Source organism: Cryptomeria japonica, chromosome 2, assembly GCF_030272615.1.
Source record: "Cryptomeria japonica chromosome 2, Sugi_1.0, whole genome shotgun sequence".
NCBI lineage: Eukaryota > Viridiplantae > Streptophyta > Pinopsida > Cupressales > Cupressaceae > Cryptomeria > Cryptomeria japonica.
The window spans coordinates 432095483-432109654 of NC_081406.1; the positions used below are offsets into that span (position 1 = coordinate 432095483).

The following is a 14172-nucleotide window of genomic DNA, read 5'->3' on the forward strand; positions in this document are numbered from 1 at the left end:
GTTATGAGCTTGTCGCAGTGCATACTTAGCAAACCATGACCCACGTGCGAATCCACCCCGACCACCCACCCCATCGAGGTGCACACCCTCCCTCGCCAAGCGCGCCCCGTTCACCAAGTGTGAACCCTGCCCAGGTGCGCGCACCTCGCCAGGGCGTTGGGTGTGCACCCGGCCTGGCCTACGTGCATGCACCTGGATGGGGCATCGTGTGCACACCTGACTCAGCCTGGGTGCACACCCGACCCGCCCAAGTGCGTGCAGTGTCCCATCTACAACGCATTGCCCACACACCACCTTGGGCACAATGACCTACACTCACATATGGGCCGAGTGCACCTTGGTGCACATTTGGGGCACCTCGGGTCCACGCTCGATCTTGCCCCGGTGCACCAAGGTGCACGGTTTGCCCTGGGTGCGCACCTGGTGCACTCTGAAGCTTGGTTATTGGAGCGCCCCCTCTGTTTTTGTCTGAGCGTTTGGTGGGGTTTCTCGCATTGGGGCTTCCTAGGCCCGGTTGTTGGGTGCGCACCCACCCTGGCGCGCACGAAGTCGGAAGTTGGGTTAATTGCCCTGTTTGCCCTAGGTGCGCACCTTCGCCAGGGTGGGCACCTTGGTGCCCACACCTTTCTTGGGCTGCGCACCAGGGTGGGCTCAAGATGGCACCCGCGTTCCATTTTTTTCACTATCTTTCAAAATGGAAATTTTAAAATCTTGATTTTTTTTTTGCCTTTTCAGGAAATTAGTTAAGGCAACGCATCAAAGGTGCGCACCTCACTGCCCACCTTGGTGTGCTCTGAGGTGCCCACCATGGTGCGCAACGCTGGTGCGAACCCAGGAACGCTCCGAAGTGTGCTCCAAGTTGCGGCGTGCATGAAGTCAGCACCCGATTTGCCCTAGGAGTGTACCTCGCGTGCACCTTCGCCGGGGCGAGCACCTTGGTGCACACCTTGGCTGGGTATGCCCCGGGTGCACTCTGAAGCGGGGTTATTGGAGTGCCCCCTCTTTTTTTGTCAGAGCGTTTGGTGGGGTTTCTTGCATTGGCTCTTCCCAGGCCCAGTTGTTGGCTGCGCTCCCACCCTGGCACACACGAAGTCGGAAGTTGGGTTAATTGCCTGAGTGCACACCTTTGCTAGGGTGGGCACCTTGGTACACACACCTTGCCTAGGCTGTGCACCAGGGCGAGCTCAAGATTGCACCCGCATTCCCTTTTTTTCAGTATCTTTCAAAACGGAAATTTTAAAATCTCATTTTTTTTGCCTTTTATGGAAATTAGTGAAGGCAGTGCATCAAAGGTGCACACCTTGCTGCACACCTTGGTGTGCTCCGAGGTGCCCACTATGATGTGCAATGCTGGTGCGAATGTGGGAGCGCCCCGATGTGTGCTCCAAGGTGCGGCGTGCACGAAGTTGGAGCCCGGTTTGCCCCAGGTGCGCACCTCACGTGCACCTTTGCCGGGGTGGGCACCTTGGTTCGCACACCTTGGATGGGTTGTGTGCCCTAGTGGGCACCATGGTGCGCACCAAGGAGCGCTCCGAAGTGTGCTCCAAGGTGCGGCGTGCATGAAGTTGGATCCTGATTTGCCTCGGGTGTGCATCTCGCGTGCACCTTCACCAGGGTGGGCACCTCAGTGTGCACACCTCGGCTGGGTTGCGCGCCTTGGTGGGCACCAAGGAGCGCTCTGAAGTGTGCTCCAAGGTGCGGCGTGCACGAAGTCGGAGCCCGGTTTGCCTCGGGTGTGCACCTCGCGTGCACCTTCGCCGCGGTGGGCACCCTGGTTCGCACACCTTGGCTGGGTTGCGCGCCCTGGTGGGCACCATGGTGCCCACCAAGGAGCGCTCCGAAGTGTGCTCCAAGGTGTGGTGTGCATGAAGTCGGAGCCCGGTTTGCCCCGGGTGCACACCTCATGTGCACCTTCACCAGGGTGGGCACCTCGGTGTGCACACCTCGGCTGGGTTGCGCACCCTAGTGGGCACCATGGTGTGCACCAAGGAGCGCTCCAAAGTGTGCTCCAAGGTGCAGCATGCACGAAGTTGAAGCCCGGTTTGCCCTGGGTGCGCACCTCACGTGCACCTTCACCATGGTGGGCACCTTGGTTCACACACCTTGGCTGGGTTGCACACCTTGGTGGGCACCATGGAGCGCTCCGAAGTGTGCTCCAAGGTGTGCACCATGGTCCTCCAAGGTGCTCCAAGGTGCGCAACATGGCGTGCAGGAAGTTGGAGCCTGGTTTGCCCCAGGTGCACACCTCGCGTGCACCTTCGCCAAGGTGGGAACCTCGGTGTGGACACCTTCTCAATGTTTTTTTGCCTTTTCTGGAAATTGGTGAAGGCAGCGCATCAAAGGTGCGCACCTCGGTGTGCTTCGAGGTGCGAACCAGGGAGCGCTCAGAGGTGCGCACGAATTCGAAAGTCAGGTTAATTGCCTTGTTTTCCTCGGGTGTTCTCCAAGGTGCACAACATTGGTGCACACCAAGGAGCACTACAAAGTGTGCTCCACGGTGCGCACGATGGCGTGCACCTTTGGTGTGCACGATTCAGAGCTCGGTATGCCCGAGGTGCGCACACGTTGCCTGGGTTGTGCACCTTGGTGGGCACCATGGTGCACTCTGAGGTGTGCACCAAGGTTCACTCCGAAGTGTCCTCCAAGGTGCGCACCTTTTGTGCACTCCAAGGTGCACACCTTTTGTGTGCTCCAAGGTGCGCACGAAGTCAAAGCTCGGTTTGCCCCGGGTGCGCACCTTGCTGCGCACACCTTGGCTGGGCTGCGCACCGTGGTGGGCACCATGGTGCGCTCGAAAGTTGGGTTAATTGTCTGGTTTGCCCCGGGTGTGCACCTTCGCCAGGGTGGGTGCCTTGGTGCGCACACCTTGGCTGGGCTACGCACCCGTGCACGCACACCTTGGCATCTGCGTTTCCTTCAATTTTTTTTTTTTTGACAATCTCTGAAGTGGGAAATTCTATAATCTCAACTTTTTTTGCCTTTTCAGGAAACTTTTGAATGGAGCGCATCATTGGTGCACACCGAGGAGTGCTCCAAAGTGTGCTCCAAGGTGCGCACCTCTGGTGCGCTCCAAAGTGCTCTCTAGCTGCATGCACATGCCTTGGGCGCGCACCCGACCCCACCCAGCTTCGCTCACCTATCTCAAGCCTCTGGTACGGAACCTTAGAGTAAGAAACATCGCTGTGCACCTTGGCCAATGTGCACGATTCGACCGAGCGTGCACTAGCTGAGGTGCACACCGATTTCACCTGGGTGCGTGCACAATGCCTAGGTTGCGCCATGGCCTATGTGCTCGGGGTACCTCGGGTGCACGCTCAATGTCGCCCCCGTGCACGCGGTAGTGCGGGCACCGCACCCCGGTCCGACCCCGATGAGAACGCAAACAGGTAAAAGGTTAATTCAAATAGCATTGCGATGCTTGACGAAAAACTAAAAAATGGTGCAACACCGGGACTTCCCAAGAGGTCACCCATCCCAGTACTACTCCGGCCCAAGAGAGCTTAACTGCGGAGTTCTGATGGGATCCGATGCACTAACGCTGGTATGATCATACCCCTTATGAGCTTGTCGTAGTGTGTACTTAGCAAACCATGACCCACATGCGAATCCACCCTGACCACCCACCCTCGCCAAGGTGCACACCCTCCCTCGCCAAGCGCGCCCTGTTCGCCAAGTGTGACCCCTGCCCGGGTGCGTGCACCTAGTCTGGGCGTCGGGTGTGCACACGGCCTGACCTACGTGCGTGCACCTCGACGGGGCGTTGTGTGCCCACTCGACCTGGCCTGGGTGTGCACCCGACCTGCCGAAGTGGGCGCAGTGTCCCATCTGCATTGCGGTGCTCGCACACCACCTCGACGTAATCACTTGTGCTCACATGTGGGCCGAGTGCACCCTGGTGCATGTTCGGGGTGCCTCGGGTGCATGCTCGATCTTGCCCCAGTGCACCAAGGCGCTCGGTTTGCCCCGGGTGCGTACTTGGTGCAGGGTGGGCACCCAAAATAGGGATGAAGCATCAAAAACAAGTTTCGGGATGCAAAATGGGACCCAAGGACCACAAATGCGTTCCAAGACCCATGATGGGTCCACGAGAACAAAAATGTGTTCCGAGACCTAATAAACAAATATTGGTTTTTAGGAGAAGAAACATGCTCTGATGCCAAAAATGAGAATCGACCCGAAAAAGGCCACAGGCCAAAAGTGGGATGCGAGACCAAAAAAATAGGACCCGAGGACCAAAATTGGGTTCCCAAGTCGAAGACAGGGCAACCGGACAAGAAATGACCTCTGAGGCTCGAAATGAGTCTCGACGACTAAAACTTGACAAGAAGCACCCATCAGGCACCCAACTCGACACCCATGGGATGTCGACCCACCCGGGCTTCCACCTAGCACACTTTGGCACCCACCCACCCTGGCACCCAACCTTGCACCCAACTTAGCACCTTTGAAGCCACATTGGCACTCACCCTGACCCTGGCACCTTGGAACCCACATTGGCACTCACCTTGACCCTGGCACCCACCTTTGCACTCACCTTGGGACCCACCCTGGCTACCACCTCGGCACCCACCTAGACAGCCACCTTGGTTCCTTGGCACCCACCTTGGCTCCTTAGCACCCACCCCGACACCCACCTTGGCTCCTTGACACCCACCCCAACAACCACCCCATGACCTACCTTGGCCAGGGTTGGTGCACACCCACCCTAGTGCCCACCTTGGCACCCACCCTATGACCCACCTTGACACGCACCTTAGTACCCACCCTAGGACCCACCTCGTGACCCACCATGGCCAGGGTGGTTGCACACCCACCCTAGTGCCCACCTTGGCACCCACCCTGTGACCCACCTTGGCACCCACCCATCCTAGCACCCAGCCTGTGACCAGCCTTGGAACCCACCCTCGCACCTGTCTTGGCTAGGGTGGGTGCGCACCCATCCTGGCACCCACTTTGTGACACACCTCAGAACACACCCTGTGACCCACGCACCCTAGCACCCACCTTGGCACCCACCTTGGAACTGAACCTAGGAACTTGGCACCCACCCCGTGACCCACCTTGGCATCCACCATAGTAGTCGCCCACTTGGCACCCACCTTGGAACCCAACTTGGCACGCACCTCGGCACCCACCTTGACACTTGTGCACCCACCTTTCGACTCACCCTAGCATCAACCCATCCTAGCACCAAAGCTATGATGCACCTTAGCACCCACCCTGGCACCTTTGCACCCTAGCACTCACCCATCCTAGCACCTAACCTGTGACCCACCTTGACACTTACCCTCGCACCCACCTTGGAACCCAACCTAGCACCCATCCACCCTGACACACACCGTAGCACCTACCCACCCTTGCACCCACCCACCTCGGCACCCACCCTATGACCCATCTTGGCACCCACCCATCCTACCACTCAACCTATCACCCACCTTCTCACCCACCTTGGCATCCACCTTAGCACCCACCCACACTGGCACCTTGGCACCCACCTCGGGCAAGGTGGGTGCACACCCACCCTGGCACCCAATTTAGAACCCACCGAGCCTGTTACCCACCTTGGCACCCACATAGCAGCCCACCCTAGCACCCACCCTAGCACCCACATTGGCATCCACACCCTAGCACCCAGGCACCCACCTCGACACCCACCCTAGCACTGAACCTGTGACCCACCTTGGAACTCACCCTAGAACCCACCCACCCTGTGAACCACCTTGGCATCCACCTTAGCACCCACCCACCTTGGCACCCACTCTAGCACTAACCCATCCTAACACCCAACTTGTTACCCACCTTGGCACCCGCCCTCGCGCCCACCTTGAAACCCACCCTAGCACCAACCCACCCAGGAGCCCACCTTGGCACCCAACCTAACACCCATGCATCCTGGCACCCAACCTGTGACCCACTTTGGAACCCACCCTAGTACCCACCTTTGAACCCACTATATCACCAACCCACCTTGGCACCCACCCTATGACCCTCTTTGGAATCCACCCTAGCACACACCCACCTTGGCACCCACCTTATGACCCTCTTTGGACTCCACCCTAGCACGCACCCACCCTGGCACCCACCAAGGAGTGCACCCTAGCACCCACCCACCCCGACATGCACCTCAACACCCACCTTGGTGTGCGCACTACGCCACCCTCTCAAAGACCCTATGTGGTGCTCTCCAAAGTGTACACCTTTGGTGTGCTCCAAGGTGTGCACCTTTGGTGCACTCCGAGGTGCACACCAAAGTTTGCACCGAGGTGAGCACCAAAGTGCACTCCAGGGTGCACACCAAAGTGCACTCCAGGGTGCACACCAAGGCGCACACCTTTGGTGCAGTCAATGCAAATGAATTCGGAAGTTGGGGTCAATGTCCTAATCACTGCTGCAAACTACACATGTATGAGAATCAGACAAATAGCTTTATATAGGGGAGGTGTTGCGTTTGATGGGTCGACTCCCCTGGTTGTGTGCACTGCACCAACTTCAAAGACCCTGTCTTTCTTAAGAAGTTGAAAGTTGGGGTGGATGTCCTAATCATTGTGGTAGACTACGCATGTATGAGAATCAAACAAATAGCTTATATAGGGGAGGTGTTGTGTTTGGTGGGTCGACTCCCCTGGTTGTGTGCACTGCACCAACCTCAAAGACCCTGCATTGCAGAAGAAGTGGGAAGTCAGATTTTGGTAAGCACCAAGGCATGCACCTTTGGTGCGGTCAACGTAGATGAATTCGGAAGTTGGGGTCGATGTCCTAATCATTGTTGCAGGCTACACATGTATGAGAATCAGACAAATAGCTTATATAGGGGAGGTGTTGGTTTTGATAGGTCGACTCCCTTAGTTGTGCACATTACACCATCCTCAAAGACCTTGTTTTTGTTAAGAAGTCGAAACTTGGGGTCAATGTCCTAATGGCTCCTGCAGGCTATGCATGTATGAGAATCGGACAAATAGCTTATATAGGGGAGGTGTTGGGTTTGATGGGTCGACTCCCCTTGTTGTGTGTATTACGTCAACCTAAAAGACCTTGTTTTCCTTAAGAAGTGAAAAGTTGGGGTCGATGTCCTAATCGCTCCTGCGGACTACACATGTATGAGAATCAGACAAATAGCTTATATAGGGGAGGTGTTGGGTTTGATGGGTCGACTCCCCTAGTTGTTCGCATTACGCCAACCTCAAAGACCTTGTTTTCATTTAGAAGCCGAAAGTTGGGGTCGATGTCCTAATCGCTCCTGCAGGCTACGCATGTATGAGAATCAAACAAATAGCTTATATAGGGGAGGTGTTGGGTTTGATGGGTCGACTCCCCTGGTTGTGCGCATTGCGCCAACCTCAAAGACCCTGCATTGTGGATGAAGTCGAAAGTCAGAGTTTGGTGTGCTACAAGGTGTGGTCGAAGGTGCTCACCTAAGTGTGCACTTGTGTGCACCAAATGTGTGCACCTTTGGAGCGCCTGAAAAGTGCGCTCCAAAAGTGTGCACCTTTGGAGCGCATGAAAAGTGCACTCCAAAAGTGTGCACCTTTGGAGCGCATGAAAAGTGCACTCCAAAAGTACACACCTTTGGAGCGCACAAAAGTGCGCTCCAAAACTGCGCACTTTGGTGCACACCTCTAGAGCGCACTTTGGTGCGCACCAAGGTGCTAGTGCAGTCAATGCAAGCGAGTTCGGAAGTTGGGGTTGATGTCCTAATCGGCGGTGCAAACGACAGAGGTGTGAGATTCAAACAAATAACTTATATAGGGGAGGTGTATGCTTCGATGGGTCGATTCCCTAGGTTGAGCGCACCGCACCAACCTCAAAGACCCTGCGCTATGGATGAAGTCAGAATTTGGGTCCGATGACCAATTCAATTAGTAGGTATGCTCATGAGGTCGGAATTTGGGTCCGATGAACTGCAATGTGCAGGAAGGCGAATGTTGGCACTGTGCGTTGCAAGGGGTGCACCAAGGTGCTGGTGCGGTCGTTGCAGCCGAGTTCAGAAGTTGGGGTTGATGTCCTAATCGGAGGTGCAAACTACACAGGTGTGGGAATCGGACAAATAGCTTATATAGGGGAGGTGTATGCTTCAATGGGTTGACTCCCCAGGTTGAGCGCACTGCGCCAACCTCAAAGACCCTACGGTATGGATGAAGTCGGAAGTTGGGTCCGATGACCGATTGAATATGTAGGCATACTCGCGAGGTCAGAATTTGGGTCCGATGACCTGCCATGCGTAGGAAGGCAGAATTTGGGTCGGATGACTGAGTTGATGGCCTGCTATGCGCAAGAAGGCAGAAGTTGGGTCCGATGACCGAGTTGATGGCCTGCCATGCGCAGGAAGGCGGAAGTTGGGTCGGATGACCGAGTTGATGGCTTGCCATGCACAGGAAGGCAAAAGTTGGGTCTGATGACCGAGTTGATGGCCTGCCATGTGCAGGAAGGCGGAAGTTGGGTCGGATGACCGAGTTGATGGCTTGCCATGCGCAGGAAGGCGGAAGTTGGGTCCAATGACCGAGTTGATGGCCTGCCATGCGCAGGAAGGTGGAAGTTGGGTCGGATGACATGACATATGCATGGAGTCTGACTTGGGGGCTGATGTTCGATTCGATGACTTGCATTGTGGGTAAAGTCAGAAGTTGTGGTCTTTGACCCAATTCGATGACCAGACTTCGACTGTTTGAGAATCGGACAAATAACTTATATAGGGGAGGTATTGTTCTCGAGCATCCTCCCCCTGTGCCCATTTATGTTGATTGATGCTGGTGCTCGACTGGTTGGAGCGTTTGGATGCAAAAATCTTGCACCAGGATTTATCGATTGTGATGGACACGGCAAGTCTCTTGAATGCTATGCAGGAGCTCATCGAGAATCTCTATGCGGCCTCGGTATGGACTCAACTTGCGGAATGGTTCAGCAATGGTAGTCGCTCCAACATGTCGTTGCAGTGGCCACAGAGATGATTCGACTAGAGCTCCAGTCTAGCTTTTGGGTTGCTTGGTGGACTGGTATAGCCACGATCAAGTTTCGCCCATGAATGTTTTAGATAGCTCTTGGGCTCTCTGGGATGGAAGTCAGAAGTTTGGGCTGTTGTCCGATTTGATGACCATTCTTCGGACGTGTGAGAATTAGACAAATAGCTTATATAGGGGACTGTGTTGTCCTTCCTCATGCCCCTGTATCTCAACCAATGTTGGTGCTTGAAAGGGTTGGATCGCTCGGATTTATAAACGTGCACCACCATTTGTCAAGTGTGAGGGATGCGGCAGGTCTCCTGAATGCTATGCGGGTGCTCTCTTAGAATCTCTATCTGGCCTTGACATAGACTCATCTTTCTGAATGGTTTGGCACTGGTAGTCGATCCAACATGTCCTTGTTATGGCCGCCTAGGCGATTCGATTCGAGCCCCCATCTAGCTTTTGGGTTGCTTTGCGGATTTTTCCCTATCGGCAAGTGAGCTCGGTCCCTAAACATTCGAGAAACTCAATTGCTATGCGCCGACTCTCTCTCTTGCGAGCCTCCATCTAGCTTATGGGTCTCTAGGGAATGAAAGTCAGAATCTAGGACCATTGTTCGATTCGATGAGGTAGACTATGATTGTGCGAGAATCAGACAAATAACTTATATAGGGGAGGTGTTGACTGGAGCATTCTCCCCCATGCCCCTCTAACTCGACCAATGCTAGCACTCAAACGGTGGTAGCGCTTGGATTTTCATTGAGTGCCATCATTGGTCGATTTAGAGGGGCATGCGAGATTCTCGAATGCTATGCGAGGGCTCTAACAAAAATGCCTATTGGTTTTGGTATGGATGTAATTGCGAGAGTGGTTTGGCAAAGGTAGTCGTTCCGATGTGTCCATATTGTGGCCAAATTGATAATTCAATTTGAGGCCTCGTATAGCACTTGGGTCTCTCGATGTGATTCCGCATTCCAGTCCCTTTGGGCACTGCTTGAGCTGCATCCCAGGGGGTTCCCTTCCCAATAATCTACCTTGCAACCTGATTGCTATGCGGTGAGGCTCCTCGGCCGCCTCAGAACTATCTCTATATCAGACACATCATAGGATAAGGGGTTGGCAATGGTAGCCACCCCAAGCATGTCAGATGCTTGGACCATTTTGAGGCAGCCCTAAAGCTTCTTTCATCTAGCTGTTGGGGCCTTCTCGCCAAATCCCTCACCTTGCACCCCGATTGCTATGCGGTGAGGCTCCTCGGCCGCCTTGGAACTATCTTTGTATCAGATGCATCGCGGGATAAGGGGTTGGCACTGGTAGTTTCCCCAAACACGTCTGATGCTTGGACCATTCTGAGGCGGCCTTGCAGCCTCTTCCATCTAGCCATTGGGGCCTTCTCGCCGCATCCCTCACCTCGCACCCCGATTGCTATGCGATGAGGCTCCTCGGCCGCCTTTGAACTATCTGTGTATTGGATGCATCACGGGATAAGGGGTTGTCACTGGTAGTCGCCCCAAGCACGTCCAATGCTTGGACAATTCTGAGGTGGTCCTGAAGCCTCTTCTGTCTAGCCATTGGGTCTTTCTCACTGCAACCCTCACCTTGCACCCCGATTTCTATGTGGTGAGGCTCCTCGGTCACCTTGGAACTATCTGTGTATCGGATGCATCGCGAGATAAGGGGTTTTCACTGGTAGTCACCCCAAGTGCATTCGATGCTTGGACCATTCTGAGGCGGACCTGAAGCCTCTTCCATCTAGCCATTGGGGCTTTCTCACTGCAGCCCTCGCCTCGCACCATGATTGCTATGCGGTGAGGCTCCTCAGCCACCTTGGAACTATCTGTGTATCAGACGCATCGCGGGATAAGGGGTTGGCACTAGTAGTTGCCCCAAGTGCGTCTGATGCTTGGACTATTCTGAGGTTGACCTACAACCTCTACCATCTAGCCTTTGGGGCCGTCTTGCCACATCCCCCACCTCGCACCACGATTGCTATGCGGTAAGGCTCCTCGGCCGCCTTGGAACTATCTGTGTATCCGATGCATCACGGGATAAGGGGTTGGCACTAGTAGTTGCCCCAAGTGTGTCTGATGCTTGGACTATTTCATGGTGGCCTTGCAGCCTCTTCCGTCTAGCCGTTGGGGCCATCTCATCGCATCCCCCACCTTGCACCCCGATTTCTATGTGGTGAGGCTCCTCGGCCACCTTGGAACTATCTTTGTATCGGACGCATCGTGGGATAAGGGGTTGGCACTTGTAGTCGCCCCAAGCGCGTCCGATGCTTGGACCATTCTGAGGCGGCCCTGAAGCCTCTTCTATCTAGCCATTAGGGCCTTCTCGCCGCATCCCTCACCTTGCACCCCGATTGCTATGCAGTGAGGCTCCTCAACCACCTCGGATCTATCTTTGTATAGGACGCATCGCGGGATAAGGGGTTGGCACTGGTAGTCGCCCCAAGTGCATTTGATGCTTGGACCATTCCGAGGTAGCCCTAATGCCTGTTCTGTCTAGCCATTGGGGACTTCTCACCGCATCCCTCGCCTCGCACCCTGATTCCTTTGTAGTTAGACTCCTCGGCCGCCTTGGAATTATCTATGTATAGGACACATCGCGGGATAATGGGTTGGCACTAGTTGTCACCCCAAGCGCATCTGATGCTTGGACCATTCTGAGGCAGCCCTGAAGCCTCTTCCATCTAGCCATTGGGGATTTCTCACCCCATCCCTCGGCTCGCACCCTGATTGCTATGTGGTGAGGCTCTTCTTCTGCCTTGGAACTATCTATGTATCAGATGCATCATGGGATAAGGGGTTGGCACTGGTAGTCTCCCCAAGTGCGTTCGATGCTTGGACCATTCCGAGGCAGCCCTGTAGCCTCTTCCGTCTAGCCATTGGGGCCTTCTCACTGCATCTGTCGCCTCGCACCCTGATTGCTATGTAGTGAGGCTCCTTGGCCGCCTCAGAACTATATCTCTGTATCGGACACATCGCAGGATAATGGTTTGGCACTAGTAGTCGCCCCGAGTGCATCTGATGCTTAGACCGTTCTGAGGTGGCCCTGCACCCTCTTCTATCTAGCTGTTGGGGACTTCCAGCCACATTCCTCACCTCACATCCTGATTGCTATGTGGTGAGGTTCTTCAGCCACCTCGGAACTATCTCTATGTTGGATGCATTGCGGGATAAGGGGTTGGCACTGGTAGTCGTCCCAGTCATGCCCAATGCTTGGACCATTCCAAGGCGGCCCTACAACCTCTTCCATCTAGCCGTCGGGGCCTTCCCAATGCATCCCTCACCTTGCATCCTGATTCCTATGTGGTGAGGCTTCTTGACCGCCTCAGAACTATATCTATTGTCGCTACTGCATCCCTCGGCTGGTAACCTCCTCAGCCGCCTTTTAACATTCTCTTTGTTGGACGCATCGTGGGATAAGGGGTTGGCACTGGTAGTCACCCCAAGTGTGCCAGATGCATAAACCACTCTGAGTCGACCTTGCTTGTAGCCTCTCACATGCATAGACCTCTCTGAGTCGACCCTACAACCTCTCATGTTTAGGCTTTGGAATCTTGCCTCACAACATGATTTCTATCCTTGCTGCATCCCTTGCCTCAAGCCTTGATTGCTTTCTTGGCTGCATCCCTCCTCTCCTCATAGCCCAGTTGTCATCACTGCTGCATCCGTCGCTTCATGCATCTAGCTGCTGGGCCCTTCGCACCGCACCCTTCGCAGCACACCTTGATTGCTATCTCTACTGCATCTCACACCCTGATTACTATCTCTGCTACATCCCACGCCTCTCACTTCTGCATCCTTCACCTAACACCTCGATTGCTATCAATGCTGCATTCGTCACCTCACACCCCGATTGCTATGCGAGGAGGCTCCTTGGCCACCTTGGAAAATTCTCTATGTCAGACGCACCACGGGATAAGGGGTTGGCACTGGTAGTCGCCCCAAGTGCGCCCGATTCTTAGACCGCTTTGAGGTGACCTCGTAGCATCTTTCATACAGGCTTCCTGCCTTCAATGCCCTTTTTACACCTTGACTGCTATGCGTAGGCTTGTTGGCCTCTATCACCTCTCTGCAAAGAGTGGCACGATGATTGTTGGGGTAAACCGTAGCAATCCGGTCTTTGGCCTTGGGCCATCGTGACGGCTGATCGATTTCCTATGTGCATCTCGTGCTCGCCCAGTAACAGACTCAATGACTTGTAATCGATCTTGTTCCCGATTGTTCCTGGAGGAGTCTTCAGAACTCTTGGATTTGACCTGTCACTTGAACTGTCCTCTTCTGAGGATGCTTGTGTGTGTGTGCTTGTGCCATTTCCTTGGTGGTATTAATGAGATATTAAAGAGTGGAGTGAGCACCTCGCCCAACTATGTTTGGGGCTCTCACTCCCTTACCCAGTGTGCGACCACTTTGCACATAGGTTGCGGAGCATCGTGACTCTTTCGATGTTTGGCGGGTGTCTTCCGGTGATGCATTGGTCCCAAAGTGCAGGTTACTAGCATTTGTGCCATTGTTCTCGATCTTTGGCACGTTCCTTCATTGCAATTGGATAGATATCTTCGTTTATATGCACAGGCTTCTCCCACCTATTCAGCACTGTCCCACTCTCAGCACTCTCGTGGTCTCCTTGGCTTCTCTCTTCCGTGAGTGAGCTCTCTTCTTGAGTCTTTTCCATGTCCCATGGAGGTTTCCTTTCAAAATTCAGGCACACAAACATGACTGGATAAGAGCAAAATTGCCTATGAGGAGAAGCTCACCTTAGGGAGCAGCAATGCCGAGTGTTTCGACAGAGGGTAGAGGAGGCATTGTTTGGGCGGTTGCACAAAAGAGTGCTATGGTTGCACTGAAGGTTGCTTCTTCATCTCTGACAAACTCTTCGAGGCAAAAAATCTTGTTTACAGGGTCGAGGTGGGACTATTCATGCGAGGTGCGCCACCAAAAGTGCATAGGGGGCATATACCTGGGAAATGGATGTCTCTAAGTGGCGTTACTCGGTCACATGCATGGTGCATTCTGTAACGGCAAGACTATCGTGAGCATGTGTGGTTCGGATGTTTTCAGGTAAAGGGTTCTGTATGGGATGTTCTTCCCAGGCTCCTGTGAACCGAGACTCTGCATCGCCATGCTCCAGCTCTCGTAGGTGCTTCATGCCTCATCGAGCTATTTGTCATGGGCGATTAAGGCCAAGGCCTTCCTTTGAGAGGGGAATTGTTCAGGTTGGTCGAGGT

The 14172-nt window shown here is 54.4% G+C and overlaps 1 non-coding gene across 1 annotated transcript; it reads right to left on the bottom strand.

Moving 5' to 3' along the window:
• Positions 1 to 3436: 3436 nt before the first annotated feature.
• LOC131031682 (5S ribosomal RNA) lies at positions 3437 to 3555 on the bottom strand. The gene has a single exon (XR_009371679.1). It is a non-coding gene; the product is annotated as a 5S ribosomal RNA (ribosomal RNA).
• Between the last annotated feature and the right edge of the window lie 10617 nt (positions 3556 to 14172).